The sequence below is a fragment of the Oncorhynchus nerka genome, linkage group LG23 (assembly GCF_034236695.1).
Source record: "Oncorhynchus nerka isolate Pitt River linkage group LG23, Oner_Uvic_2.0, whole genome shotgun sequence".
Classification (NCBI taxonomy): domain Eukaryota; kingdom Metazoa; phylum Chordata; class Actinopteri; order Salmoniformes; family Salmonidae; genus Oncorhynchus; species Oncorhynchus nerka.
In genome coordinates this window covers 57804749-57830473 of record NC_088418.1, presented here as the reverse complement: position 1 = coordinate 57830473, position 25725 = coordinate 57804749, and the positions used below count along the sequence as shown (strand labels likewise).

General features: G+C 43.5%; 1 protein-coding gene across 3 annotated transcripts in view; it reads left to right on the top strand.

Moving 5' to 3' along the window:
• Positions 1 to 25725, top strand: part of LOC115107107 (pleiotrophin-A-like) — a 61745-nt gene that overhangs the window by 13456 nt on the left and 22564 nt on the right. The window contains exons 1-2 of one of the 3 annotated variants that reach the window (XM_065008349.1): positions 381 to 584; positions 1507 to 1653. The exons of 1 other annotated variant lie outside the window; for it this stretch is intronic. The gene's annotated coding sequence lies outside the window, so the exon portion shown is untranslated. Of the gene's footprint in view, positions 1 to 380; positions 585 to 1506; positions 1654 to 25725 lie in introns of those variants that run through there. One more of the 3 variants, XM_029630496.2, reaches the window with a different exon arrangement.

The window sequence follows — 25725 nt, the reverse complement described above, 5'->3', positions numbered from 1 at the left end:
ACTGTATATTAGATGACTGGGGCTATCCTGTCAGAGCCCATCTGTAGCTAGCCCCACCCCACCCCAACCCAACCCAACCCAACCCAACCTCTCTCTCCCTCTCTCTCTCTCTCTCTCTCTCTCGCTCTATCTCTGTCCCCAGTGTGACTCCATAGCTCCAGTTCTGGCTCTAAGTGCTCCCTCTCCTCCCTCCTGCCTCCCTCTCTACCCCCTCTTTCTCTCTTCTCTCTCTCGCTCTCTCTCTGAGTGCTGCTCCCCTGCCAAGCGGGCCGTCCCTGGAGTGACCTTGTGGCAATGAGATCCTGATCACGAGTCAGGAAACCAAGCTTTTAAGAACGCCCTCCTCTCTCAGCAACAGAAATGAGAGGGAGAGAGAGAGGGGGAGAGAGAGAGAGAGAGAGAGAGAGAGAGAGAGAGAAAACAGCTTTGTGGAGAGACAAGAGTGAGAGAGTAAGTGAAAGAAAGAGAGGGAGGAAGAGAGAGAGAATTAGAGAGTGACTGACAGCAGGGGTGAGGAGCAGATAAGAGGAGAGTTCACAAACTATTGCAAAGCGTTGGAACAACCACCAGACCTCCAGTTCAAAGTAAGTACTTATAACCGGAGCAAGGTGCACATGTGTGGTGGTAGTTGGGTGACCAGGAGAGATGTGGCGTGTGAAGCTATTGGGGCTGAGATGAGGAGGGAGATTTCAGAACTGTGAGAGGCAGACAGGGACTAGCAATGCTGGGAGGCTGTGGAGTATGAATGGGCCGAGACTCAATCAGATGAGTCCAACTGTAGCCTAGACAGATATGGACAATTAGTGATAGCGGAAGGAGCGTAGGGGGAATGTTTGTGTTGTGGGATAGTGGAACTGGTGTCTTTGAGTTGGCAGCATCATTATTAACTCTCTGTGTAGTAAGTGTTCTCTGGCTTGCTTTGTTTTGGATGTCGTGCCACGTCCCAGGCTAATAATACACTAAACACTGCGACAAACCAAAGTATCGCTCGAGAGTTTTTTTCCTTGGATATCTCGATTATAATTTATGGTTGCAGATACTAATCACCACAAGTAATGGGTGTTGTTTTTGTATCCCCTTTTGCTGTAAACCATCTCGATTGTCCATGTGTTTTCTATGGTTTATTCAGTTCTGAAGGTGGAAGGCTCAGAGGCTCAGGTATATGAACATAAAAGCTCTTGTTTTTTCAATTACAAAGGATTTATCATTTAAACTGGATATATTTCGCTTTCAGGCTTCGTATGTGAGACAAATAAAACGGTAAAGAACAAGAAGCTCAAAACAAGCTCATGAGGAAATAACAATAGTAGAGAGAGCTGCAGGGCTTTGTGTTGACCATCTCCCTGTAATATTTAGTGTTTGCATTACAGTAAGGGATTAACTCCAAAAGTAGCATTTATCCAACTACTTAGCATGCTGTAGGACTCATTGCAAACTTCAAGACTTCTAAGAACATCTATGTTTCCTCTAGTCTAAAATGATATTTTGTTTTTCTTCATATTGTAGCACAACTGCTTGAATCACTCCATCAGTCAAGCTTCCCAATTCTACAGAGGTGCACGCCCACCAGAACATAACCCTTCATTCTCCAAGGATATCATTTTATTGGCTTCGTTTGGTGTCCTCTTATAAAGACCTATGCTTGCAGTGTATGTGAGTGTGTTTGACAGAGCGTATTCTTTGCGTGGCCGTGCATGTTCGTGCGCATGTGTGTTGTCGGGGACAGTGTTTTTCCCAGGATATTGTAATTTGGGTCAGGCCTGACTGGAATGAGAAACCGAGGGCATCGGTATTGTAGCACTCCTATGGTTGAGCAGACCTTGTGCCTGTGTTGCCATAGTTATGTTCACCCCTGGTATAGGAACCCCAACTTCAACCAACATCTCTAGCATTCCTACTGTGTACAAAAGAGCATTGGTCTCGATCTAGATTTAAATGAGCTTTGGCCACTTCATTGCTTTAGAAGTAACACATGGTGTGTTCCTAATGAAAGAGCTGGGAGATTAAACATGAGGCAATAGGTGGAGAGATGAGCTTGAGAAACCAGCTTTGGTCAGTGGGAAGTCAAGCTCATTGAGAGACCCGAGGTGGAGCTGAGCTGCCCGGATGGAAGCCAGGACGGTGAGCTAACTCTCACATAACAAGTCCCATTTGTCAATGTGCACTGGCGTTTATGAAAGGGCTGGCATTTGAGGAAGATAAGGCAGGGCACATTTTACGGATCCTGTTTTCCCTGAATGTTATGTTGTCCCTTACATTTCAAACACTTTCTATGTGCGACACTGAGAGATGCTATTCAGCATGGAACACAAAGCCAATGCATTTCACCCATGTATTTCACCCATTTCACGTGACCACTCTCCATGGAAGACCTGGAGCAATAAGGTATAGAACGGTCTGTGAGATGCCTAAGAAGGCTGCTTCACAGTGGGGAAGGGAAGCACTCTCAAAGGAGCCAGGTCCGGTCTATAGGGAGCAAGTGGCTGAGAGAGAGAGAGAGAGTGGCAGGGATAAGGAAAATGCACAAAGATCCCCACTTTGAGTGGCTGGTTCATTCTTGTGGTGTACACATTAACCTCTCACATCACATGTAGGCTGAACACAGAGGCTGTTGATGGGGTCTGGAGAGGTAGGGAGGAAGAGGGCTGCCAGACCCAAACCAGAGACGGACCCCAGTCTAGGCCCTGAGAAGCCCCTTCCCCTGTTTTCACCGAATAGCCCTCTCTGGCTGTCGTCATGCCAACGACAACCTCATAAGTTGGCAGTACAGCACAACAGTTCTGGGACCAGGCTGAGCTCGGAAGTGCATGGGCTGTATGCTGTTTGGTACTGTAGCTAGACTAGAGCCGTCAGCTGGGACCCTGCAATAAGAGAGATAAGGTTCAACAGTATCCACTATCACAGAGCTAGAAAAGGCTACTAAGATACTATGATACTAAGAAGTGACTGGCTCTCTATTTCATCAAATCTTCTCAGAATGTCCATAGGTAATCATGGCATGGGATTTAGTCTAAGCTGAGGGGCTGTGTCGTTTAAATGGTTAAATGTTCAATTGAGGAAATGCACATATTCTAATTGAGACATCAATTAGATGGCTATTTCATGACAACAAAACCGCAACCATTTCTGGCTTACTGAAAATCCTTAAATCCAGCTATGAGAGAATGAATTTCACAGTTTTGAAATCTGCCATTGGCCCATTGCTTGACAGAGTCTCTTTGTACGGAGGAATCTGATGGGTGCATCATGTCTGTGTCCATCTGTTCGTGTGTCTGTCTGTGTTTTTGTCTTACTGTGTGTTTGATGGGACAGACTTCAAATCACATAACCATGTACATCAAACTTCAGATTCAGACCACCTTTCCACCAATGGCCAAATAATATATTCTTAGGAATTGAATGAATATTAATTTTCTGGAGAGTACCAATATTGTGGATAGCTAGTTTGCCTGTGGTAATATAAACATCTGACTGTGACTGTGATGTCCTGTGGAGCGCCTGTGGTTTGGCCCTTGTATCGGCCTCAATGGCTGTATGATCCTCTGAGGAACAATGACGGCCAGAGGCCTTCCACCCTGATCAATTAGTTCATTAGTCTCCCACAGTCACAGCTTGGCCGGCATACTCCTGGCACCATCCCTTGGCCTCTGATTGGCCCACACTGCTGGTGAGGTCATAGGTCAGGGGGTTGATGTCTGTCTGTAAATACCAATTACACAAGAAAGGAAAACTCAATATGTGACCTGACAGGGTTTTGTGTGTGTGTGTGTGTGTGTGTGTGTGTGTGTGTGTGTGTGTGTGTGTGTGTGCCTGCACATGCGTGCATTCCCATGCATGCGTATGTAATCAGTCAAGTTGAATCAGATATATCAGAATATCAGAATGCAAATAAAGCCTCCCTACAGTCTTGTTGACTGTGACTGGTGCCATGAGAGAAGTTTAGAGTCCAGTGTCTGTTTGATAGACGCTTGGAGTCCAGTGTCTGTTTTGATAGAAGTTTGGAGTCCAGTGTCTGTTTGATAGACGTTTGGAGTCCAGTGTCTGTTTGATAGAAGTTTGGAGTCCAGTGTCTGTTTTGATAGAAGTTTGGAGTCCAGTGTCTGTTTGAAAGACGTTTGGAGTCCAGTGTCTGTTTGATAGAAGTTTGGAGTCCAGTGTCTGTTTTGATAGAAGTTTGGAGTCCAGTGTCTGTTTGAAAGACGTTTGGAGTCCAGTGTCTGTTTTGATAGACGCTTGGAGTCCAGTGTCTGTTTGAAAGACGTTTGGAGTCCAGTGTCTGTTTGAAAGACGTTTGGGGTCCAGTGTCTGTTTTGATAGAAGTTTTGAGTCCAGTGTCTGTTTGAAAGACGTTTGGAGTCCAGTGTCTGTTTGATAGAAGTTTGGGGTCCAGTGTCTGTTTTGATAGAAGTTTTGAGTCCAGTGTCTGTTTGATAGACGCTTGGAGTCCAGTGTCTGTTTGAAAGACGTTTGGAGTCCAGTGTCTGTTTTGATAGAAGTTTGGAGTCCAGTGTCTGTTTTGATAGAAGTTTGGAGTCCAGTGTCTGTTTGAAAGACGTTTGGAGTCCAGTGTCTGTTTTGATAGAAGTTTGGAGTCCAGTGTCTGTTTGAAAGAAGTTTGGAGTCCAGTGTCTGTTTTGATAGAAGTTTGGAGTCTGGTGTCTGAGTGTGTATAGGATGAGCATGTCTCCCTTTCTGTGTTTGTGTGTACTGGCTGCAGTTACCACACCATGGAGGACCAGCCTGTTTGTGTTTGTCTAATGAACTGAGAGAACACCGGAGGGAGAAGATAGGGAGATGGAGAGAGGGATAGGGATGGAGAGGGAGGGAGAGGACAGAGAGAGAGGAAAGAGAGAGCAAGAGAGAGAGAGAGAGAGGGAGAGAGAGAGAGGGGAAAGAGAGAGCAGGACAGAGAGGAAAGAGAGGAAAGAGAGAGAGAGAGAGAGAGAGAGAGAGAGAGAGAGAGAGAGAGAGAGAGAGAGAAGAGAGAGGCAAGCAGGACAGAGAGAGCAAGAGAGAGAGCGAGCGAGAGAGGAAAGAGCGAGAGGAAAGAGAGAGAGCAGGAGCGAGAGAGAGAAAAAGAGAGAGAGATGAAAGAGAGCAAGATAGAGAGAGAGGAAGAGAGAGAGAGAGGGCAAAGAGAGAGAGCAAGATAGAGAGAGAGAGCGGAAAGAGAGAGAGCGAGAAACTTTCTGTGTTTGTGTGTACAGGCTGCAGTTACCACACCATGGGGGACCAGCCTGTTTGTGTTTGTCTAATGAACTGAGAGAACACAGGAGGGAGAAGATAGGGAGATGGAGAGAGAGAGAGGGATAGGGATGGAGAGGGAGGGAGAGGACAGAGAGAGAGAGAGAGGAAAGAGAAGGAGCAAGTGAGAGAGAGGAAAGAGAGGGAGTGAGAGAGGAGATAGAGAGAGGGAAGGGGAGAGAGAGGAAGGGAAGAGATAGAAAGAGAGAGAGAGGAGGGGAAGAGAGAGTGAGAGATAAGAGAGTGAAAGAGAGGGGGAGAGCAAAAGAGGAGAGAGAGAGAGAGAGAGAGAGAGAGAGAGAGAGAGAGAGAGAGAGAGAGAGTAAGAAAAATAAAGAAAGGGGGCAAGTCAGTGGAATAATTGACCGAGAAGAAGAGATGTAGGGATCTATGCTTTCATGTCTGTGTCATGTGGCGGTATGATTTCTTGTATGTGGTGTGTAGAAGTGAGATTCAGAGCCATTCATCAATCATGAAGCACATTCTACATAGTGACAATCCATCCTTACAGTACATTGCATTGTTAAAATCGACTGGTTTACATAAGCTAAGCAGGGTAGGGCTGGATTAATCCATGGATGGGAGACCACATAGGAAAATGTGGTTGCTGTTGTTGGAGGTGGTGCTGGAGGGCCAGTAGTAACCTTTTCTCCATATGGTATTAGGGAAACTCTCCAAGTACTAAACATGCTTACTGATGCATTTAAATGCACTATATAAATGCAACAATCCATTACATACAACATTAAATGTGTCCTTTTATGCGTATTGGGAAAATGCAACTATCCACGTCCCTTTCGGCAACCTTTCCTGGCAATAGAGGTGCCTATATAACATGTAACACTCCTTGAGGGCACAATAACATGACATACAGTCTATGTGCCACCTCCAATGCAAAAATCTAAATGTTAAAATCTATAAAGGCAGTCAATGCTAATCTCATTGTATTTACCTGACGTTTTAGTTGCACTGTGGCTGAGTTACTTCGATCCACCATAGAGGATTTTATTCAATATTATGGCCACTGTTAATCAGAAAGGAGACTGTCGTCAGGCATAAACAGTGCAGGGCTAAAAAGGAAATACAGAAAATGATTGAGACACCCTCCAAGAATACTCCCCATATTGGTTTGATGAACCATAGTCCGTCTTTAGGGGACTGTCAGTCTGTCTGCCCTTGACAGGTAGTCTGTACGGCTGTACAGACAGACAAAACTGAGAGCCATTTCCACTGATGTGGCCAGTCCACTCAAGGTGAATGGAAAGATTAACTGAGCGTGAGCAGTATCCTGCAGCATTCTACCACTTTGTTTTCTTATTCCATTCTCACTGCTAATAGGATGGCTAATGCAAATGAGAGATGCAGTGGAATGGGGATTATAGCCTAATGACAAGGCATTGCACTGCTCAAATGGAAAGTTCTGATGGAATTAAGTTAGACAGCCTATATTCGATATACTGTGATGCGGAGATGATTTTGAAGCTGATTGATGAATGATTATGATGAATAAAAGGATGTTGCCAACAGACCAGCATCACAAATGACATTAGATCCAATCCATTTATCAATAATCTATTTGTATTTGTCTCTGACTTGATCAATTCTTGTTAAAAACAAGAGCATACGTTGCATGTCCATGATCAAGCCTGCAATCAATGCCAGACATCCTCTTATCTTTGCCTAGTTCTGCACTTGTTTTTCTTTTTTTATCTGCATCAGTTATGGATGACGGCTGTTTTTAAAGTTGCCTGAATTGGAGATGTTGCAAAAAGCTATATTTCAAAGTCCTTGTTAAAGTCAAATGTAATCAGACTTTGTGCGTTAAATATGGAGCTTAATCCTACTCCATTTAAATCTCACCAGGTTTTAATCGGACTCTGTGGAGACGTTCACAAGCTGATAGCGTTCTGGGATGTTTTTATTTCTTTGAGGGATGCATTCAGGAGTGAGAGAATGATTTGATAACTTTACTACATAGAACGGCTAGGGGGGGGGGGATTAGGTAAGCCCACTCTATGGAGTTAAGACCAAAGCGGTGCTTGTACCCACCAATAGGTGATCAGAGCTTCAGGATCACAACAACTATGAGGAGGGTTGCCTTCAGCAGCGCCTCAGGGGGACGTTCAAGAACGCTTTTTATCCCTGTCCTCATTAAACCTCCCACTAAATTCCCCCAGACTGACTTGTGTGGCTCAGAAATCCCTTTGCAAATCCCTCACTAAGGAAACAATCTTTAATGTGCTTGAAGTTGCGTCTTCAATGTGGTGGATTATGGCTAACACATACTGTGTTTGTTGTGGAGAGAGAGAGAAAGAAAGAAAGAGGGAGAGAGAGGGGAAGAGAGAGGGAGATAGAGAGAGGGAGAGGAAGAGAGAGAGAGGGAGAGGAAGAGAGAGAAAGGAGAGAGAGAGGAAGAGAGAAAGAAGGAGAGAGAGAGGAGAGAGGAGAACGGTGGAGAGGGAGGAAGAAAGGTGGAGAGAGAGGGAGAGAGGAGAACAATGTAGAGGCAGGAAGAAAGATTGAGAAATAGAGAGGAAGCGGGTTGGAGAGTGAGAGCGCGAGAGACAGGCACCCCAGTAGTCATACATTAGTATTCTGTCCACAGCTCATAGTGAGAGACAGCCGGTCTACACTAACACCAGAGAAGGGCATGGCTCATTAGAACTTTCTACTCTTTTTTTTTACCAATAGCACAAATTCTCCTGACTGTATACAAAAGGCAGAGAAACACATCCATATTTCAAAAAGCAGAGAAACACCTCCATGTTTCAGAAGGCAGAGAAACACATCCATGTTTCAGAAGGCAAAGAAACACCTCCATGTTTCAAAAGGCAAAGAAACACCTCCATGTTTCAAAAGGCAGAGGAACACCTCCATATTTCAAAAAGCAGAGAAACACCTCCATGTTTCAGAAGGCAGAGAAACACATCCATGTTTTAGAAGGCAAAGAAACACCTCCATGTTTCAAAAGGCAAAAAAAACACCTCCATGCAAAAAAAACACCTCCATGTTTCAAAAGGTAGAGAAAAGTAGAGAAACACCTCCATGTTTCAAAAGGCAGAGAATCAACACCTCCATGTTTCACCAAAGAAACACCTCCATGTTTCAAAAGGCAAAGAAACAATGTTTCAAAAGGCAGAGGAACACCTCCACCTCCATGTTTCAAATGTTTCAAAAGGCAAAAAAAACACCTCCATGTTTCAAAAGGCAGAGGAACACCTCCATGTTTCAAAAGGTAGAGAATCACCTCCATGTTTCAAAAGGTAGAGAAACACCTCCATGTTTCAAAAGGCAGAGAATCACCTCCATGTTTCAAAAGGCAGAGAAAGACCTCCATGTTTCAAAAGGCAGAGGAACACCATGTTTCAAAAGGCAGAGGAACACCATGTTTCAAAAGGCAGAGGAGGAACACCATGTTTCAAAAGGTAGAGAAACACCTCCATGTTTCAAAAGGCAAAGAAACACCTCCATGTTTCAAAAGGCAGAGGAACACCTCCATATTTCAAAAAGCAGAGAAACACCTCCATGTTTCAGAAGGCAGAGAAACACATCCATGTTTTAGAAGGCAAAGAAACACCTCCATGTTTCAAAAGGCAAAAAAAACACCTCCATGTTTCAAAAGGCAGAGGAACACCTCCATGTTTCAAAAGGTAGAGAATCACCTCCATGTTTCAAAAGGTAGAGAAACACCTCCATGTTTCAAAAGGCAGAGAATCACCTCCATGTTTCAAAAGGTAGATGTTTCAAAAGGCAGAGGAACACCATGTTTCAAAAGGAAGAGGAACACCATGTTTCAAAAGGTAGAGAAACACATCAATGTTTCAAAAGGTAGAGAAACACCTCCATGTTTCAAAAGGTAGAGAAACACCTCAATGTTTCAAAAGGTAGAGAATCACCTCCATGTTTCAAAAGGTAGAGAAACACCTCCATGTTTCAAAAGGCAGAGAATCACCTCCATGTTTCAAAAGGCAGAGAAAGACCTCCATGTTTCAAAAGGCAGAGGAACACCATGTTTCAAAAGGCAGAGGAACACCATGTTTCAAAAGGCAGAGGAGGAACACCATGTTTCAAAAGGTAGAGAAACACCTCCATGTTTCAAAAGGTAGAGAAACACCTCAATGTTTCAAAAGGCAGAGGAACACCATGTTTCAAAAGGTAGAGAATCACCTCCATGTTTCAAAAGGTAGAGGAACACCATGTTTCAAAAGGTAGAGAATCATCTCCATGTTTCAAAAGGCAGAGGAACACCATGTTTCAAAAGGTAGAGAATCACCTCAATGTTTCAAAAGGCAGAGGAACACCATGTTTCAAAAGGTAGAGAAACACATCAATGTTTCAAAAGGTAGAGAAACACCTCCATGTTTCAAAAGGTAGAGAAACACCTCAATGTTTCAAAAGGCAGAGGAACACCATGTTTCAAAAGGTAGAGAATCACCTCCATGTTTCAAAAGGTAGAGAATCACCTCCATGTTTCAAAAGGCAGAGAATTACCTCCATGTTTCAAAAGGCAGAGGAACACCATGTTTCAAAAGGCAGAGAAACACCATGTTTCAAAAGGTAGAGAAACACCTCCATGTTTCAAAGGCAGAGGAAAACCTCCATGTTTCAAAAGGCAGAGGAAAACCTCCATGTTTCAAAAGGCAGAGAAACATTGATTCCAACGAAGTTCGGGGATGTACTACTTGTGTTTGTGAACAAACTTCCATATTCTCCTCAGGAATTGTATATCTCCAGGGAAGGGGGGAGAAACCAAGGTCCAGAGAGAAAGGTAGTCAGGCAGATAGAAGAAATTGTTGAAGCAAGTTTGTTTCTCGTACCCATCGGATGAACACTAACGGTTTGCACCATACATGTAACTGGGTAATGCCCCTGGTGATTTGCGTCTGCTGGTTGAGGGGGATTTTCTGTCATCCCCCTGTGCCGGTCATCCAGGCCAGACACCCCCTGGAGCTGCTCGGAGAGAGCCCCTGGGGGCTAATTGGACCAGTGCATCGTGAGCTGAACACTGATGCTGCACTGTGGACACTGTCAGACTGTTGTGAGAAGGGGCCAACAGCTAAACCGGCATCAACAACCAGGGTTGGTTAGGTTACTTTCTAAATATAAGCCGTTACAGTGCCTGTCCAAAATGATCAGTAATGTAACTTTTAGATTACCCAAACACAGTAACGTTATCTGATTACTTTTGGATTACTTTACCCTTAAGAGACATTAGAAGATGATGAAAAGGATCCATCAAACGCATTTGGTCATAGTGGTCTTTGACTTGTGGTCAGATTCGCTCAGGTGGAACAAACTTAAAATGGTGCCTGTTTGCAATGCTGAATTGAATGTCATTGAGAAAACAGAAATTTGTCATGTCTTTTTTTGCATCCTTTCTGAATTTAAATATAATCCAATTAGTAATATATATATATATATATATATATATATATATATATATATATATATTTTTTAAGTATCTGTAATCTGATTACAATATTTTTAAAATGGTGCCTATTTTCAATGCTGAATTGAATGTCATTGATAAAACAGAAAGTTGTCATGTCTTTTTTTGCAAACATCCTTTCTGAATTTAAATATAATCCAAGTAACATATATATTTTTTAAGTATCTGTAATCTGATTACAATATTTTAGCTGGTAACGGATTAGTTGTAGTTGTTTTTGTAATCAGATTACATGTAATCACTTACTCCCCAACCCAGTGAATAACCAATTTATGCAACTATGGTGGATGTGTAACCATGACAACCCAGTACAGCTCAGCTTGGTTTGACGCAGAAGTGTGAAAACGGTATTAGATAACTATACAAACACACACCCAGACAGACAGGTCAGGATCATTAAAAAAAGTGTGATTTGAAATGAGTTCTTCAGTTTTGACGTGCCGATCTGTTGTGATGTATTCTCTGAGGGGGAAATCACATATGCCATAACCTGTTTGTCTGTGTGACCCAGTTCAATGTGACAGAGGTGGTCAGAGAAGGCATGGCACGTTGCACAACCAACCACACTTCAACTCATGGAAAAGGAGGGTGTTTCTGCGCAGTCTTGCGTAATGTTCTGTGGCATGTTGAAAGGACCCGGTCAATGCTTTGGGCTGTGCTGTGTCTGTGAGCAGGTGGCCAGAAACTATCTTGATCCTACCATGACCAGTGACAGTGAGGGGAACACTGCAAGAAACATTTAGTTTTTTTCTGAGAAGAAATGTAGGGATTGCGTGGAGGTTGTCATGTATGCTGGCTCCCAGGAGTGTTATTCCCTTTGAGGAGGATGAAAGTGGAAAACTATAAGCACTCCACAGCAAAAAAAAGAGCTCCTCAATGTACTTGCAAGTTGTCCTTTGGAAAGAAGCATGTATTTAGGGTCTACTAACCACCTGTCCTGGCAACCCACACTGCGTTCACCTGGCAACCATCATTGTGCACACCTGCTCCCCATGTTAAGCACACCTGGACTTCATCACCACCCTGATTACTCTCCGTTCATATAGCCCTCAGTTGCTTCATTCATCAAGTAGTATTGGTTTAGGTTCAGCATGCAGCCTCTGTTTTGTATTATTGTCATGTTTATTATTGAACTGACATTCTGCACCTGCTTCCTGACTCCCTGCATATACGTTACAGATACTCATGTTGGTGGGTTAACAGGGAGTGCATCCCAAATGGAACCATATCCCTAGGGGCCCTGGTCAAAAGTTGTGCACTATATAGGATGGGTGCCATTTGGGAACAAGGATAACAATACATGTGTTATGGATGGGAATAGCATGTGTTGAAGGGGATGAGGCCAGTGATGTGAACAGATGAAGTTGGTAGACAGGGTTGGCAGAATGTTCCTCATTAAGGAGAATAAATGAAATAGCCTCTGAAAAGAAACTGAGGCAGGAATTTCACATGCAAATGCTTTTACTTGTGTGTGTATGTTTGGGACCTTTGGTTTTGGCAATGGAAGTACATAAAGCTGACTAAGACAATGTTGAGTTGATGTTGTATTTTATGTGTGGTACTCTGATTCAAATATGCCAAGGAGACACTAATTGTGTCATGACAAGAATAGTTCTGGTTAGTATGGTTTGAGACGGTAACATTCAAAATACCTAGCTAGCATTGGAGACTGAGGGGAGGATGGCTCATAATAATCTCAGGAATGGAGCTAATGGAATGGCATCAAACACGTGGTTTCCATGTGGTTGATACCATTCCATTTACTCCATTCCAGCCATTATTATGAACCATCCTCCCCTCAGCAGCCTCCTCCACTGCCAGCTAACTAATAACACATTTTCATAATAAAGGCTGGACTTGACTTCATACAGTGCATACAAATATCCATCTCTTTAACGACAAATCAATGCAACGACAAATCATTTTTCTCAGATGAATCTTTCAGCATCAGTAAGTAATGTGTGCATATACTGTAGTACATTCCACAGCCAGTGCACACAGAAACAGACAAACAAGCCTCTGTCGGTTTTATTGTGGAATAAATTAGGCAGCGTTGCTGTGTATCGAATTCCCATCAGCCCTCTCTGCTGACTGACGTCACAGTGCCCCAAGCGATGGATCTCTCATGGCTCTGCTGCACATGTTTTCGAGTGGCTGGCTGGCTGCATGCTCTTCATCCAACAGCTCTATTAGCCCTATATCTCTACACTAGCAGATCATCCAACAGTTCTAGTATTCCTATATCTGTACACTAGTAGATCATCCAACAGATCTAGTATCGCTACATCTACAGACTAGCAGATCATGCAACAGATCAGGTATCCCGATATCTCCAAATCAAATCAAATAAATCACATTTTATTGGTCACATACACGTGTTTAGCAGATGTTATTGCGGGTGTAGCGAAATGCTTGTGCTTCTAGTTCCGACAGTGCAGCAATATCTAACAAATAATTTCTAACAATTTCACCACAAATACCTAATACACACAAATCTAAGTAAAGGAATGGAATTAAGAATATATAAATATATGAATGAGCAATGTCTGAGCGGCATAGACTAAGATGCAGTAGATAGTATAGAATACAGTATATACTATACATATGAGATGAGTAAGGCAAGATATGTAAACATTATTAAAGTGACATTATTAAAGTGACTAGTGTTCCATTTATTAAAGTGGACAATAATTTCAAGTCTGTGTATGTAGGCAGCAGCCTCTCTGGCTATTTAACAGTCTGATGGCCTTGAGATAGAAGCTGTTTTTTCAGTCTCTTGGTCCCAGCTTTGATGCACCTGTATTGACCTCGCCTTCTTGATGATAGGAAGGTGAACAGGCAGTGGCTCGGGTGGTTGTTGTCCTTGATGATCTTTTTGGCCTTCCTGTGACATCGAGTGCTGTAGGTGTCCTGGAGGGTAGGTAGTTTACCCCCGGTGATGCGTTGTGCAGACCGCACCACCCTATAGAGAGCCTTGCGGTTGTGGGCGGTGCAGTTGCTGTACCAGGCAGTGATACAGCCAGACAGGATGCTCTCATTTGTTCATTTGTAAAAGTTTGTGAGTGTTTTAGGTGACAAGCCAAAGTTCTTCAGCCTCCTGAGGTTGAAGAGGCACTGTTGTGCCTTCTTCATCACACTGTCTGTGTGGGTGGACCATTTCAGTTTGTCAGTGATATGTATGCAGAGGGACATAAAACGTTCCACCTTCTCCACTGCTGTCTCATCGATGTCTCATCGATGTGGATCCCTATAGGGGGGTGCTCCCTTTTTCTGGAAGGCCACGATCATCTGCTTTGTTTTGTTGACATTGAGTGAGAGGTTATTTTCCTGACACCACACTCCTAGAGCCCTCACCTCTTCCCTTCAGGCTGTCTCGTCATTGTTGGTAATCAAGCCTACTACTGTTGTGTCATCTGCAAACTTGATGATTGAGTTGGAGGAGTGCATGGCCAAGCAGTCATGGGTGAACAGGGAGTACAGGAGAGGGCTGAGAACGCACCCTTGTGGGGCCCCAGTATTGAGGATCAGTGAAGAGGAGATGTTGTTTCCTACCTTCACCACCTGGGGGCGGCCTGTCAGGAAGTCCAGGACCCAATTGCACAGGGCGGGGTTTAGACCCAGGGTCCCGCGCTTAATGATGAGCTTGGAGAGTACTATGGTGTTGAGTGCTGAGCTATTGTCAATGAACATCATTCTTACATACAGCTTAACTGACCGAAACCAGATACAAAGAATTCAGAAAAGATATTGAACTATATACAGTACCAGTCAAAGGTTTGGACACACCTACTCATTCAAGGGTTTTTCATGATTTATTTTCTTTATTTTACTAATTTCTACATTGTGGAATAAAAGTGAAGACATCAAAACTATGAAATAGCACATATGGAATTATGTAGTAATCAAAAAAGTGTTACACAAATCAAAATCTATTTTAGATTTTAGATTCTTCAAAGTAGCCACCCTTTTTAAAAATGTATTTATATTTTATTTTACCTTTATTTATACAGGTTTTTTCTCATTGAGATAATCTCTTTTCCAAGAGAGACCTGGTCCAATAGCAGCAGGGGGAACAACGTTTCAGACAAAACAACTTGCATACACTAACACAACATTAAACAAAACTATAAACACACATACAGTACGACAATTACATACAGTGCCTTGCGAAAGTATTCGGCCCCCTTGAACTTTGCGACCTTTTGCCACATTTCAGGCATCAAACATAAAGATATAAAACTGTATTTTCTTGTGAAGAATCAACAAGAAGTGGGACACAATCATGAAGTGGAACGACATTTATTGGATATTTCAAACGTTTTTAACAAATCAAAAACTGAAAAATCGGGCATGCAAAATTATTCAGCCCCCTTAAGTTAATACTTTGTAGCGCCACCTTTTGCTGCGATTACAGCTGTAAGTCGCTTGGGGTTTGTCTCTATCAGTTTTGCACATCGAGAGACTGAAATTTTTTCCCATTCCTCCTTGCAAAACAGCTCGAGCTCAGTGAGGTTGGATGGAGAGCATTTGTGAACAGCAGTTTTCAGTTCTTTCCACAGATTCTCGATTGGATTCAGGTCTGGACTTTGACTTGGCCATTCTACCACCTGGATATGTTTATTTTTGAACCATTCCATTGTAGATTTTGCTTTATGTTTTGGATCATTGTCTTGTTGGAAGACAAATCTCCGTCCCAGTCTCAGGTCTTTTGCAGACTCCATCAGGTTTTCTTCCAGAATGGTCCTGTATTTGGCTCCATCCATCTTCCCATCAATTTTAACCATCTTCCCTGTCCCTGCTGAAGAAAAGCAGGCCCAAACCATGATGCTGCCACCACCATGTTTGACAGTGGGGATGGTGTGTTCAGGGTGATGAGCTGTGTTGCTTTTACACCAAACATAACGTTTTGCATTGTTGCCAAAAAGTTCAATTTTGGTTTCATCTGACCAGAGCACCTTCTTCCACATGTTTGGTGTGTCTCCCAGGTGGCTTGTGGCAAACTTTAAACAACACTTTTTATGGATATCTTTAAGAAAGGGCTTTCTTCTTGCCACTCTTCCATAAAGGCCAGATTTGTGCAATATACGACTGATTGTTGTCCTATGGACAGAGTCTCCCACCTCAGCTGTAGATCTCTGCAGTTCATCCAGAGTGATCATGGGCCTCTTGGCTGCATCTTTGATCAGTCTTCTCCTTGTATGAGCTGAAAGTTTAGAGGGACGGCCAGGTCTTGGTAGATTTGCAGTGGTCTGATACTCCTTCCATTGAACAGTGCTCCTTGGGATGTTTAAAGATTGGGAAATCTTTTTGTATCCAAATCCGAGATACAACAGTATCTCGGACCTGCCTGGTGTGTTCCTTGTTCTTCATGATGCTCTCTGCGCTTTTAACGGACCTCTGAGACTATCACAGTGCAGGTGCATTTATACGGAGACTTGATTACACACAGGTGGATTGTATTTATCATCATTAGTCATTTAGGTCAACATTGGATCATTCAGAGATCCTCACTGAACTTCTGGATAGAGTTTGCTGCACTGAAAGTAAAGGGGCTGAATAATTTTGCACGCCCAATTTTTCAGTTTTTGATTTGTTAAAAAAGTTTGAAATATCCAATAAATGTCGTTCCACTTCATGATTGTGTCCCACTTGTTGTTGATTCTTCACAAAATAAATACAGTTTTATATCTTTATGTTTGAAGCCTGAAATGTGGCAAAAGGTCGCAAAGTTCAAGGGGGCCGAATACTTTTGCAAGGCACTGTATTACATTAAAAACACAAACACCTTGACTAAAAACAGCGGGCCTAAAAACAATTACACTCTTTTATGATATATACATCGATCAAGTGTTTAAACTCCACCAACGAAACTAGATCATCACATTTTAAAATGTTCAGGAGAGAATTCCAGGACCACGGTGCCAATTAACTAAAACTATTTCTACCATGACCTGTTCTAAATTTTGGTACTGTTAGAAGCAAATCAGAATGGGACCGTAATTGATATTTATTTACTGACCTGACTAAAAATAACAGAGATAAAATAGCATTTTACCCAATATGGCCTTATAAATCAGTGGATACCAGTGTTTAAGCCTACGTGAGATCAATGACGACCAGCCAACAGCGCTGTAGATATTAGACGTTGTGTTAGACGTTTCTGATTTGTAATGAACCTGAGGGCTGCATGATAAACATAATCAAGTGATCTCAGGGTAGTGGCTGAGGCCTGCATATATATAACATCACTAAAATCTAAAACCGACAGTAATGTACATCGTACCAGCTCCTTCCTGGAAAAACAAGCCTTATGCCGGTAATAAAATCCTATTTTCAGCTTGAGCTTCCTTATCAAGTTCTCTACATGCACAGTGAAGCTCAGCTTATCAACCCACACACCCAAATATTTGTACACTTTAACTTGCTCTATAGTATGTCCAGCCAATGTAGCAATGACATGATTTGTAACATGCCTGGCATTTGAAAATACATGCATTTTCTTTTACCCAAATTTAGAATCAGCTTTAAATCATACAGATTCTGTTGTATGGTGTTAAATGCTCTTTTGGGCATTTTCAAAAGCTAAAGATAAACTACTACCACTTGAACAGTATCATCGACATAAAAATGAACATCCGCTGTTTCAATAAGATTCCCAATGTTGTTGATATTCAAAATGAACAACAGTGGGCCCAAAATAGAACCTTGCGGAACACATGAGCACACCTCCATGGACTCAGATTTACAACCATCCGTCAATACACATTGTGTACGATTTGATAGGTAATTTATAAACCAATCTAGAGCATGACCAGCAAAATAAAAAGTGAATGGCCATTCAAAGCACCTGCCCATTGACTTTGTTATAATGTTTGAGAAGAAGAACACATTATTAGCCATTGCAAAATGCATAGAATTGCAGAAAATTTGCTTTAAAACTGCAAAATTGTCTCAGCTCCATGTCAAGCTGTGTAGAATTGTTGCTAGCTTTGAAGCTGTCCTAGAGTTTCTACTTCCTCTTCCAATGAACTGTGGGGAGGTCAAAATAATGAATCTGTCTGCCAAATCTATTCATTTTAAAATGTTGATTACTTCTACTTGCCATTATCATTCACCTGATGATAAGACAAGATGCACATATTTTTTCTTGCTAACATATGATGGGGTCTATGGGTCGCCAGTTTGCCTGGGAGGGGGTCCCTTGGCAAGAAACATTTGAGCAGTGTTTCTCAACCTCCAGTTCTGGAACAAGCATCGGTCCCTGGGATGATGCTGACCGGTACCTCTGATGGTTCGTTGACATTCATGTTTTTGTCAGTGTCACGCCCTGATCATAGAGAGCATTTTATGTCTCTATTTTGGTTTGGTCAGGGTGTGATTTGGGTGGGCAGTCTATGTTCTATGTTCTATGATTTTCTATGTGTTTGGCCAGGTGTGGTTCTCAATCAGAGTCTCTGATTGAGAACCATACTTAGGTACCCTTTTCCCCCACCTGTTTTGTGGGAAGTTAACTTTGTTTTTGTTCAGGGCACATAGCCCAAAGCTTCACGGTTTGGTTTTTGTTCTTAGTTTTGTCGGCGTAATTTTTTAATAAAGAGAAAATGTACGCTTACCATGCTGCACCTTGGTCCAGTCCTTCAGCCAGCCGTGACAGAACTTCCCACCACCAACGGACCAAGCAGCATGGTAAGGTGGACTCCTGGACATGGGAGGACGTTCTGGACGGCAAGGGAGTCTACACATGGGAGGAGATCACATGGGAGGCAGCTAGGAGAGCAGAGGCAGCCGGAGAAAGGAGCCAGCGGTATGTGGGAACACACAGGGAGTTGTCCAGAGTCAGGAAGCAGACCTGAGCCAACTCCCCGTGCTTACCATGGAGAGCAGCACTGGTCAGGCCCCGTGCTATGGGGTGATGCTCACGATGTTAAAGCGGAGCATTCACAGGCCGGTGTGCTCGGTGCCAGCGTCCCGCATTTGCCAGGTGGAAGCTGGCATCCAGCCAGAACGGGTGGGGCCAGCTCTGCGCTCGAGACCACCAGTGCGCCTCCACGGCCCAGTGTATCCGGTGCCTCGGCCAAGGAAGTGGCCTCCTGGATGTCTCCCCAGCCCGGTGAGTCCTGTGCCTGCTCCCAGAGCCAGGTCTTCTGTGTGTCTCCCCAGCCCGGTGAGTCTACGCTTACCATGCTGCACCTTGGTCCAGTCCTTCAGCCAGCCGTGACAGTCAGTTTTAATTTAGTTACAGTATATTGTAATCAGTCCCTTGAGGAGGAAGTACCATAGCTTACAGAAAATGTTGGAGAAACACAGGATTTGAGGAATATACTTTTACACTGAAGGCATGGCCCATCCCATGGCCCTCCATCAAAAAAGCCCCGAAGACATGACTTGTTTTGGCTTGGAGTCATGTCCTTGACATAACAGGGTTGTCCAATCTGTTCACACCCACCATTTGTAATAAATACCCCCCCTCTCTGCATCCCAGAGAGCTGAAAATAAGAACTAGTGCATCTAGCCCATATTGACAGATGGTGTAATTAAATTAGCAGAAAGTCAGAAATAGTAGTTAAATATGGACAGTGCAAGTAGTTAAATAGAGACAATGCTCCATCCATGTGCCTGTAAATATCTTCTGGGTCCATATTCAGAACACACACCCACTGGGCAAAAATTGGTTGAATCAATGTTCCCACATTTCATCCAAAAAATTAAATGTGATGATGTAGAATCAGTGTGGAAAACTGATTGGATTAGAAAATAGTCAACAATGTTAGGAAATGTAATTATTTTTTAAACTAAATCCAATGACATGGTGAAATATTTTGATTTCACGTTAAATTTATGTTAGTTGACAACTCAACCAAATGTCAATCAAAACTAGACGTTGAACTGAGATCTGTGCTCAGTGGTAATTCAGAGTTTGTTTGCCGACAGACACTAGAATAAGACTCTATGGAAGAGAAATGAAACTAAATGTACATGGCAGACGTGAGCCTCTCTCTCTCATGACAATCTGGTGCTTGTACCATCGGAGAGTGATCATTCTGCTTTGACTACTGACTACTGACTACTGTAAACTTGCTGAATTTTGATTGGGCACTATGGCCAAATGTATTTCTCCATTCAGACTGTGTTGTCTGTCTTTGTGTTTAGTGTCTAATCCAAAATGGTGGGCACTCAGGAGAAGCACCAGTGTCAAATTCTTGCTCCGCCACTACTCGCATTAGATCAGTGTCTCATACTGATATTTGAATGATTCAGGCTCAGTGGAGACTTGGTGTAAAATCAAAGCCTGACAAAATGATTTGTTATCAAAGATGAATCGTTTTTGCCTCAGGGCACAGAACACCCTTAACATGCCAGACACAACAAGTCCTTCATAGTCCATGCATAAGGGAATACATGATCTGAATGTCACAAACATGTTATTCAGCCATAGTACTGAGCCTGCCTGTTTATGAATGACTGGAGACGTCCTATATGTGAAAGCATACAGTAGCCCTCTATCCCTAGGACGATTTGACATTTTACAGAAACTCTCATAAATATTATAACACTGGTCCTCATTTCTTCAGGCAGTACCTAAGACAGCCCAGAAGAGGGCAGTGTGTAGTTAATGAGAAGGACTAGAACTCAAGCTTTTCCATGACTGAATGTCAACAAAAGCCATTCTCTCAAGAGACAAAAAACACCTACACATGGAGATTTCAGTGAAGTTGTGAAGATAGATATAATTTAAGCCGCTAGAGCGGGAAATATTATGAAGAGAAATCAATGGAAACACTCGCTATACTAAGACAAAAGAGACTGGATGTATGGAAGCCAAGCAAGGCAGAGAGCTGTAAGCATGATGAAGTACAAGGCTATTGCTGCCTGTATTAGCAGTGGAAGACAGTAGAGCCTGTTCAGTATTTCAGGAGAGAAGGGATGTGGGCTGCATTCAGCAAGGCACAACGTTTTGGAGGAAATAGAAACTGATATAAATATAAACTGTAGAACAAACACGCCTCTGTAGAAGAAGAGATAATGTCCTCTCTATTCTTGACTTTCTACTTGCAACGTTCCACAAGAGTTGCCTATTGAACAAAGGCCTGGTGCTCGTTCAGGATTACACAACCGAATGGAGGGGGAGAGAGGTCGCTGTCTGTCTGCAACTACTACAGATCATGAGAGCCTCTGCGTCATACAGTTGGAAGATCCCAGCGCCATCAGAATGAACCAAATCTGTTCTGGAACAGTAAGAGCATTTTGTTCATGGTGGAGTATTGAGGGATATTTAACACAAAAGAACAAAAGCTTCTGTAGGTCTGTATGATAAATGCTTTATAAATGAATATGCCACGGTATAATAGTAAAGGTTACGATACATGAGCACTCTAACACTTGGTGGGAGAGAAAGATTAGGTTTTAATCATAGGAAGGATGGTAAAAGGTATAATTCACCACACCCACTATATACCACCAACATGTAGACATTTACTGTATGTCGTCAAAAAGTAGTAACTTATTCCTGATGCCGATATTAAGGTTGCCTTCAGTTCCCCATCTTCATACTCCAAGCTAAGGACCTGCTCCAACAACTTGCTTACGATCAAATCACATGAACTTGATTAACCTTTGAGGGCTATTAAAATGCAGTTATTGTTCGAGAGCTCAAAGAACATTTTCAATCCTGTTTAGTCTAGACTACTATCCACCCAGACAGATCAGCACAGACACAACATCATCCCCGGCTGTTTATCTACACTTCAATGTTAACTCCAATCTGGATATTCCCATCCAACAAACAGAAACAACTGAACAGAATATATGGCACATCCACACACAAGTACAATAGAGGAATGTTTTCCTATTGAATTAAACCCCCCTCTATGGATATCTAACCTCAGACAGGTGCTTGTGGAATATATTAATAAAAACAACTCGGAAAAGGTGTTTGAATGTTGGGCACAAGCACTAATTTGTTCACTCCACACACCTGCTACTAGCATGTGGGTACATCTGGAGTCAATTAGGACGTCAGTGACAAGGGTCTCAAGAGAAAACGACTGAAAATTACCAGCCACAATTCACTTGTACAAAAGCGAACAGGTTAGTGATTACAAACTACAATGCAAAGTTTTAAGTATCTGAAAAGGAACTAAAAATATAGGTTGTGTGGAGGACTGAAATCAATGTGACACAGGACAGGCATTTACTTTGTTTAAGGGAACACAAACCAATATGCTTTTGGACCACCTCAGGAGGAGCTATAGGAGGACAGGGTCATTGTAATACCTGGAATGGAATATATAGAACTGTATCAAAGTTATGGAAACCACTCGGTTACATTAATTCCATTTCAGCCATTACAATCATCCCATCCTCCTATAAGTCCTCACACCAGCCTCCACTGCATTGGTATTATATATCCCACAAACAGTAGCAATCTCTTGTCAGGGAAAGCTGAGGCGAGACACTAAGCGAAGGGAATTTACTACTGTTGGCTTTTGTGTATGTCGTAATCTTCACCTAAGCCTCGTTCCCTCGCTCAGCTTACTGTCTTGTCTTTTACAGGCTAGTTTTCTAGAGGACCTTGTTGCATTGAATAAAGACACCTAGGTACCCCTGACTCTAAAAAGGTAGAAACACTGCCTAGACATGGTTATGCTTGGAATGTCAAAAGGCCATTTGGGACACTGATTTCCATATTCTATTCCCTTAGCCAGGCTGGTTCCATCTTGTCCTCTAACAGCTTTAGCCAGGCTGGTTCCATCTTGTCCTCTATCAGCTTTAGCCAGGCTGGTTACATCTTGTCCTCTAGTAGCTTTAGCCAGTCTGGTTCCATCTTGTCCTCTAGCAGCTTTAGCCAGGCTGGTTACATCTTGTCCTCCAGCAGCTTTAGCCAAGCTGGTTCCATCTTGTCCTCTAACAGCTTTAGCCAGGCTGGTTACATCTTGTCCTCTAGCAGCTTTAGCCAGGCTGGTTACACCTTGTCCTCTAGCAGCTTTAGCCAGGCTGGTGACATCTTGTCCTCTATCAGCTTTAGCCAGGCTGGTTACACCTTGTCCTCTACCAGCTTTAGCCAGGCTGGTTACACCTTGTCCTCTAGCAGCTTTAGCCAGGCTGGTTACACCTTGTCCTCTAGCAGCTATAGCCAGGCTGGTTACACCTTGTCCTCTAGCAGCTTTAGCCAGGCTGGTTACATCTTGTCCTCTAGCAACTTTAGCCAGGCTGGTTACATCTTGTCCTCTAACAGATTTAGCCAGGCTGGTTACACCTTGTCCTCTAGCAGCTTTAGCCAGGCTGGTTACATCTTGTCCTCTAGCAGTTTTAGCCAGGCTGGTTCCATTTTGTCCTCTAGCAGCTTTAGCCAGGCTGGTTACATCTTGTCCTCTAGCAGCTTTAGCCAGGCTGGTTACATCTTGTCCTCTAATAGCTTTAGCCAGGCTGGTTACAACTTGTCCTCTAACAGCTGTAGCCAGGCTGGTTACATCTTGTCCTCTAACAGCTTTAGCCAGGCTGGTTCCATCTTGTCCTCTAACAGCTTTAGCCAGGCTGGTTACATCTTGTCCTCTAGCAGCTTTAGTTAGGGTGGTGACATCTTGTCCTCTATCAGCTTTAGCAAGGGTGGTTACATCTTGTCCTCTAGCAGCTTTAGCCAGACTGGTTACATCTTGTCCTCTAACAGCTTTAGCCAGGCTGGTTACATCTTGTCCTCTAGCAGCTTTAGCCAGGCTGGTTACATCTTGTCCTTTAACAGCTCTAGCCAGGCTGGATCCATCTTGTCCTCTACCAGCTTTAGCCAGGCTGGTTCCATCTTGTCCTCTAATAGCTTTAGCCAGGCTGGTTACAACTTGTCCTCTAACAGCTTTAGCCAGGCTGGTTACACCTTGTCCTCTAGCAGCTTTAGCCAGGCTGGTTACATCTTGTCCTCTAGCAGTTTTAGCCAGGCTGGTTCCATTTTGTCCTCTAGCAGCTTTAGCCAGGCTGGTTACATCTTGTCCTCTAGCAGCTTTAGCCAGGCTGGTTACATCTTGTCCTCTAATAGCTTTAGCCAGGCTGGTTACAACTTGTCCTCTAACAGCTGTAGCCAGGCTGGTTACATCTTGTCCTCTAACAGCTTTAGCCAGGCTGGTTCCATCTTGTCCTCTAACAGCTTTAGCCAGGCTGGTTACATCTTGTCCTCTAGCAGCTTTAGTTAGGGTGGTGACATCTTGTCCTCTATCAGCTTTAGCAAGGGTGGTTACATCTTGTCCTCTAGCAGCTTTAGCCAGACTGGTTACATCTTGTCCTCTAACAGCTTTAGCCAGGCTGGTTACATCTTGTCCTCTAGCAGCTTTAGCCAGGCTGGTTACATCTTGTCCTTTAACAGCTCTAGCCAGGCTGGATCCATCTTGTCCTCTACCAGCTTTAGCCAGGCTGGTTCCATCTTGTCCTCTAATAGCTTTAGCCAGGCTGGTTACATCTTGTCCTTTAACAGCTCTAGCCAGGCTGGATCCATCTTGTCCTCTACCAGCTTTAGCCAGGCTGGTTCCATCTTGTCCTCTAATAGCTTTAGCCAGGCTGGTGACATCTTGTCCTCTATCAGCTTTAGCCAGGCTGGTTACATCTTGTCCTCTAACAGCTTTAGCCAGGCTGGTTACATCTTGTCCTCTAGCAGCTTTAGCCAGGCTGGTGACATCTTGTCCTCTATCAGCTTTAGCCAGGCTGGTTACATCTTGTCCTCTAGCAACTTTAGCCAGGCTGGTTACATCTTGTCCTCTAACAGATTTAGCCAGGCTGGTTACACCTTGTCCTCTAGCAGCTTTAGCCAGGCTGGTTACATCTTGTCCTCTAGCAGTTTTAGCCAGGCTGGTTCCATTTTGTCCTCTAGCAGCTTTAGCCAGGCTGGTTACATCTTGTCCTCTAGCAGCTTTAGCCAGGCTGGTTACATCTTGTCCTCTAATAGCTTTAGCCAGGCTGGTTACAACTTGTCCTCTAACAGCTGTAGCCAGGCTGGTTACATCTTGTCCTCTAACAGCTTTAGCCAGGCTGGTTCCATCTTGTCCTCTAACAGCTTTAGCCAGGCTGGTTACATATTGTCCTCTAGCAGCTTTAGTTAGGGTGGTGACATCTTGTCCTCTATCAGCTTTAGCAAGGGTGGTTACATCTTGTCCTCTAGCAGCTTTAGCCAGACTGGTTACATCTTGTCCTCTAACAGCTTTAGCCAGGCTGGTTACATCTTGTCCTCTAGCAGCTTTAGCCAGGCTGGTTACATCTTGTCCTTTAACAGCTCTAGCCAGGCTGGATCCATCTTGTCCTCTACCAGCTTTAGCCAGGCTGGTTCCATCTTGTCCTCTAATAGCTTTAGCCAGGCTGGTTACAACTTGTCCTCTAACAGCTTTAGCCAGGCTGGTTACACCTTGTCCTCTAGCAGCTTTAGCCAGGCTGGTTACATCTTGTCCTCTAGCAGTTTTAGCCAGGCTGGTTCCATTTTGTCCTCTAGCAGCTTTAGCCAGGCTGGTTACATCTTGTCCTCTAGCAGCTTTAGCCAGGCTGGTTACATCTTGTCCTCTAATAGCTTTAGCCAGGCTGGTTACAACTTGTCCTCTAACAGCTGTAGCCAGGCTGGTTACATCTTGTCCTCTAACAGCTTTAGCCAGGCTGGTTCCATCTTGTCCTCTAACAGCTTTAGCCAGGCTGGTTACATCTTGTCCTCTAGCAGCTTTAGTTATGGTGGTGACATCTTGTCCTCTATCAGCTTTAGCAAGGGTGGTTACATCTTGTCCTCTAGCAGCTTTAGCCAGACTGGTTACATCTTGTCCTCTAACAGCTTTAGCCAGGCTGGTTACATCTTGTCCTCTAGCAGCTTTAGCCAGGCTGGTTACATCTTGTCCTTTAACAGCTCTAGCCAGGCTGGATCCATCTTGTCCTCTACCAGCTTTAGCCAGGCTGGTTCCATCTTGTCCTCTAATAGCTTTAGCCATGCTGGTTACAACTTGTCCTCTAACAGCTTTAGCCAGGCTGGTTACATCTTGTCCTCTAACAGCTTTAGCCAGGCTGGTTCCATCTTG